Here is a 6,687-nt window from a genome sequence, read left to right as displayed (position 1 = left end):
GAATCGACCTTCTGTAGATACTGAAACTGTGCTTAACTTCATACTATAGGACTGACTTCCAGTAAACTTAAGAATGGAGTGTAACCCACTCTTTACATATGATTTTATTAATGTTGCTATGTTATGTATGTTTATTCCAAATAATGTACACGAGAATTTAACTCTTTACCTTTTTGTTATAAAATAAGTTTCGTACAAATGACTGTACAAAATATTTAAGAGCTTTTTCTCTACGTTTTGATCATTTAAAGCTGTTCGTAGTGTAGGTTATGAACAATCTTCTCCGGCATTCGATATCGGCTCATGGCAGCCACTGGAGGTGGTGTTCAAAGGATATATCAGTAGCCCGTATCGGGCTCAGAGAAGAGTGTTGTAGGTGAACGATCAGCACTGACACTGATAACTTCTTCGTCACGTCGCTCGCTTATAAATGCTGTCTGTTTGGAGGGAGAGCGTGTGGAGGGGCTGTCGGATATCTTCGTGGCTTTCCGTGTCCTCGTCATTTCTTCCTGTCGTCTATCACTGTTTATATATAATCGTAAAATCGCGTGTGGCTTATAGTATGTGAAGATGTATGGATCCTTGCAATATTAATCATTTAAGAGGGGTTATGGTAGCTAAGTAAGAGGGCGATCACCACAGGTGAGAAATGTCACAGGTTCGATTCCATCCCAGGTACATCTGTGTTGAACATCATCGTGTATGCGGAATTTTTCAGTGTTCTCCTGTTTCCTGTCTCATTCTTTACCAATTATTTCATAGTCATTCATTTCATTAGTCATTTGTCTCTTAACTTAAGGGTGTAAACAGAGGACGCGTTTTATTACATTTTTCTTCTAAATAAATTTCGAAAATCATCTGCTATTGTAATAAAGTACTGTTTTTCGTATATATGTGCCATTGGTTAATACAAGATACAAGGAAATGTTTAGGTGAAATTTGCAATTTTCTTTCACTGTGGCAAATAAACCAGAAAGATATCAGCTGACTTTAGTACCTGATTATTCGAAAATTGGAATGTCATTTTAATATTATCATATGATTAATTTACCAATGAAAAAATTTTAAACATTAACGTTTCCGATATCCTTAGTTCTGTTTCTGATATAAAGTTTTGAGTTTCCTCGTGGTTAAATAAATTTTGCCTTTCTTTAGGAAAATCTAGGATAGATTTTCTTTAAAGATCATCCACCTTATGCAGAATCGTTTTCACGAATAATTAGTGTCATGCTAAAGGTCTGATTACTGCAGGAAACATATGTTAGTCGAACTTCTTTAGTATGGCACTAATCACACATCAGCACGACTCTGCATAGGGCCCCATATGATTTGACTTCTATGTTAAGTAGTACGGCAATGTGTCGTGTAGCTTTTGGGGTGAAACGTGCGTTTAATTATGTAATAATAAAAGTGCCTAATTTTACTATCACTGGACGGGGACTTTACATAAAATAAGACATCTTCTATTAACTTCCGCGATTTTATACACTCTGTCAAATGTGCCGTTGTTTCCCCATTTCCTTTCTAGTTTTACTGCTAACTTTGTTATACTACATTTATGTATATAACTTTTTAAGCACTTGGGCAATGTCGTACCTTGCTTTCTTCTATGAAGATGAGAGCTTTGTTTTAGCTTCGTAACTAACTAACTAACTAATATATATATATATATATATATATATATATATATATATATATATATATATATATATATATATATATATATATATATATATATATATTCAACACAAGAGGCCGTAAGCCCAGTTACAGTGTTGTTCCTTACAAATACATTTACTCATTTACCCAGTTCTATATTTTTTTTAAAAACGGGATTATAAATTTATACATTTTCATTATCACATATATTTTAGGCTATTCTTATATAAGTCTACTGACTCCGACATTCCAAAAACATCTATAGCAGAATTGCATTGTAGGAAGCACTTATACTCCATATCGAGGACTTCGCGAGCATATTTATTCATGCCTTTTTGCAGTAAAATGTACTGTTATTTCCTGCGCAAATTTTACCTGACAGGGCATGCAATTGAGCCTTTAAGTAAGATTGGGAACAATCAATTTTACCATGCAGTAATTTCAGTAAACATAAAAGATCTGTATGTTCACTCCGTTGTTCTAACGTGTGCATACTGAAATTTTGTACTATTATATCGTAACATGATTCATATTTCGGATGGTTTTCGTATAAGCAAGTAATTTCAAGAATTTTGGTTGTATTATTTCAATAATATCTATGCATTTCAGTGTTTAAATAAGGATTATATTGCATTATTAAGTTTATACATTAAGAAATTTAATTTTCATGAACATTTAAATAGCTCTGAACAGGTATCAATAAAAGAAGAATTTTAGGAATAATCCAAAAAATGCATGGGAAGATTGTTATCTAGGCCAATAATTACTTTCTAGGTTAGGGGCCAAAATTTTTTTAAACGGCTCCCCTAAATCGAGTTTTCGTATTTGCTACATAATAAGTATATCATATTGAGTTAAGTGATAGTTTGAGTTTGGTTACACTATATGTAGTTCTCCAGATATAAGGTATACAACAAACTTTTTGATTTAAATATATTGCATCTTGGATCAGGGTCCACAAAATTCTTGAACGCTTCCCCATAAATCGAGTTTTCGTATTTTTTAACGGAATCGGCACATAATACTGAGTTAAATGATGGTTTGGGTTTGGCTACATTATAGTCAGTTCTCCACATATAAGGACTACAAGAATTTTTTTGTTGAAATATAATGAATCTTCTGATCCAAAATTGAATCACAAGTAACCAAATTTACGAATGGCCTCTAAATCGAGTTTAGGTATTTTCTACGGAATAAACACATCATACTGAGCTAAGCGGCAGTTCTCCAGATATAAGGCTTACAAGATTTTTTTTATCGAAATATAATGGATCTTTTGATCTGATCAAACAATTTAAATTCAAATACTTTTCAAAGGACACTTGAAGACATATAAGTCAATGTCTTTTGACAACAACAAAACTGGCGCAATATGTCCAACAGTTTTAATCTTATCATTTTGTGCGTCAAGAAAAGAACACTTCCTCTTGCACGCCTAAATGCGTAAAATAGGAAGTCTGGGAAAGCTAATACTGCAAAGGACAAAGTACACAAACATATTGTTTAAACTGTATTTTCTAAGAAATTTTTTTTCATAAATAACATCAATAGGTCTAAACAAGGTAAATTACGGAATTGGTAATTAACATGAAAAAGAAAAAAAAGCAGTATTATTTTCAGGATTCTTTGTGTGTTTTTTTCGTTATTTTTATTTCGTACAAAATTGGAAACCTTAAAAATTAGCGCATATCCTGCCTTTTGTTTTAGTTGTTGCCGTGGAAACGTAAAATTAAACTTTGTTGTTTTTCGTTACTTGTCAGACAGTTAATAGCGTATTTTGTCGTGGGTGTCAAATTGTTTAATGTTTCATCCATATAGGCAAGTGTTTCCTGGTTATTTATTAACTTCAGCAGTTATTTTTCCAAAGAGTTTTAGTGGGACAATAACATACCGCAAAGCAAACTTACATTTCGAATTTTATTTAATGTATGTGGAAACGACGGCCAGTAATTATGTGTATGATCTTTCAAAGACGGCTTTAAAGAAACTATTAACATAACTTTAAACGTTAACCGCTGGACAATTAGTTGGTTGGGCCCCAAGCGCCATTAATGCAGTATTACGTAACTCTCACTGAAATATTCATTGGTTGCTATAATCCTCCTCCTATAAAGTTAGTAAGCAAAAAACTTTTTCACAGGCCACTAGTTCCGGTTATCTTTCGTGGTCCGACAGCACGAATAAGTAGCTTTAATTGTGAGCCAACGGCTGGGAATAGAGTCATAAACTCAACATTACAATGTTGGCCCCATCGGACCAACGCGGTGCAGTAGGAAAGTTCACTGTTGGGCCCATCGGTCCAACACGGCAGTCAACGTGTTAACATAAAATTGAACATATATATACATTACTCACATATCTTTCCTTACAAGAGTTTTAGTCTCTGTTCTCCATGACAGGGTTCACCAATGTACCTTCCAGATCGGTACATGCATAGAGATGAAAAACAACGATGTCCCAAGCAGCTTGATAGACCCGTACTGGTATCCTATGGTACTCTTCCGTGATAGCTTCCCGTATTTGGACCAAATTGCGTATGTGTTATTGATACGCTTTTCCTTTAAAATATCCATTAAGAAAAATTGAGGTGGTGTTAAAACGGGAAATCGAACTGGCCACTCCACAGACCCACGTAGACCGATCTGACGGTTCTGGAATTTTTCGTTCAGCCCCACTGTTCCGCCATCCTGTCTGGAATATACTAAGGAGTCTAAGTCCAGTGACCTTTATTTCCATTCGGAGGCCACATGGTGTTGTCATATAAAAACTGTTTATCCAGAATTAGAAATACTACAGTCAATTAAACAATATATGCATAATTATGAGAATAAGATGGAGTTTTCTATTTCCCACCAAAAATCATGAAGCAATGCTGCAAAGAGGACATTGGTATAACGCAACATAAATGGTGTGGAAAGGAAACTTTTCCACATAAAATGTTATACATTTCGGAAAATTTTGTGCAAAACGTTTCACTATGATTTCCGGGATAATTTTAAGTTCGTCACAAATATCCGCAATCAAGTAGCCTATAAACTCTAATGAATGTACATTAAGCTATAAAATTCAGTGAATCTAAACATGGGAATATTAGATAACAACAAGTTATAATTTTTCAGTAAGAACTTTACATAACTGGAACATTTTAAAAGATAAGTTCATACCTGGTAATGAAAAATGTAAATGGTGTATGTCTGTAAAGTACAAGGGGAAACATATTCCTGCATAAGCGTTTATTTAATGAAAAGAAATCATCAATGTTCCTTACAAAGAATAATAATAATTATTTTTCTTACGATTATGCAACAGAAAATAACGTCTGCATTAATTTCATTGCAACATCGTTACTGAGTCAGCTTTGTTGCTAAGGATGCGAATGACGTCTGTGGAAGAAGCATCGACACACATACAAAATGTTATGTTATTAAACCTTATGTAATCCAATTTATAACATTTCAACTATAAATGCAGTTAGTTTTAGTGTAGTGGTGCAAAGGGTCTTTTAGGTTGCAGTTATTCCATGTTAACGTGGAAGGTTATTATACTAATAACAAGTATTGTTCATTATTATAAATCCTAGTTGTAAAAATATGGTATAATAACTAATAACGATTATTGTGAAACAATTATTATTATTTGTAAAAATTGTAAAAGGGAGTAATAAAGGAAAACACGTTAATTATAGAATAGAAAAATTTATATATAACCAAAAAAAAAAAAAAAAAACAAGAAAGATATTATGAATTAATTCTGAATTATTATTCTATTTTATGAATTAATAAAATTCCTTACTTACCCAAACGATTAGTTAACTAAGAAAGCGTGACAAATCCCGGCTCGGAAGCAAGGGAGCACTCTAAATTAGGAAAATTTATGTCATTACGTTTCTTGGAAGTTATTACAATACATTACTATATAAATAATATTGCAAATACCTAGGAAGACAACTGTCCTAAACACATCTTCTGCATTTAGAAACATTAAATGTTTTATTGGTTATCATACACAAAGTTTCACGTCATTCTTTAAATTTCAGGGCATCATTCCTTGAAATTTATTACATTTTAAAGAATTACCAGCTTTGCAAAAAAATAAAAATAAAAAATAACAAAATAAAAATAAAAATAAAAATAAAAATAAAAATAAAAATAAAAATAAAAATAAAAATAAAAATAAAAATAAAAATAAAAAAGCTCGGAGTTTCTTCTGATAGTCTTGATCTAGCGCCTTAACTAGCAACGTTTCATGAAAAGACAAGCACTAACATTAGTGCCCCAAGAAAAACATGAATTTGGAAACCCTCGTATTTAAAACATTAATAAATATGCTATTAATTTTAGGGGTTCTTGGCGTTTGCTGAACTGGGGCCCAGATTGCATTTATTGTACATCACAGGGAATTACATTTTGTTCAGCTAATGGGACTCCACCAGTATTTTAAATAAACATATTTTCAGTTTTTTGAAATTGTAGATGGGTTCATTTCATGCTTTCCATTTTAAATTGAGAACACAATATTTCGCACAATTGAAACCATTAAGAAATATATATAATTTATATGAACTTTAATAGTAGACAGTTTACAGAAATTGGGCCCGGATTTTATTTTTGCTTACTTAAAAGATAATTTTCTGTGTTGTTGCTGACATGTGGTAAATATATTTCAAGCTTCATTTACATATTCATATCCGTGACGCATCATGTAGAGTAAGGAAAAATCTTCAAACGGCGGAAAGCTTAAATGGAAGGGCAATTGCCTCTCTGCCCCTTCACGATTCTGTTTTGGCCATATCGTCATACTCTTAAGAGGGATAAATTTGAAGTGATTTAGTACATTTCTCTTAACTGAAAAAAGTTTCCATCTCAAGGAAGAAATAAATGACCTCAATGGAAAGAAATGAAATACTATTTTAAACCTTCTACTGGCTTGCAAATCTAAGAGAAAAACGAACTGTTTATAATATACATAACCATCACCTGTGTTCTTCTTCATATTGTACAATTCAGAACTATTGATTTACATTACAAG

This window comes from Thermobia domestica, chromosome 12 (assembly GCF_964235325.1).
Source record: "Thermobia domestica chromosome 12, izTheDome1.hap1.1, whole genome shotgun sequence".
Taxonomy (NCBI): Eukaryota; Metazoa; Arthropoda; class Insecta; order Zygentoma; family Lepismatidae; genus Thermobia; species Thermobia domestica.
The sequence above is the reverse complement of the archived record's forward strand: the minus strand, read 5'-3'. Positions refer to the sequence as shown.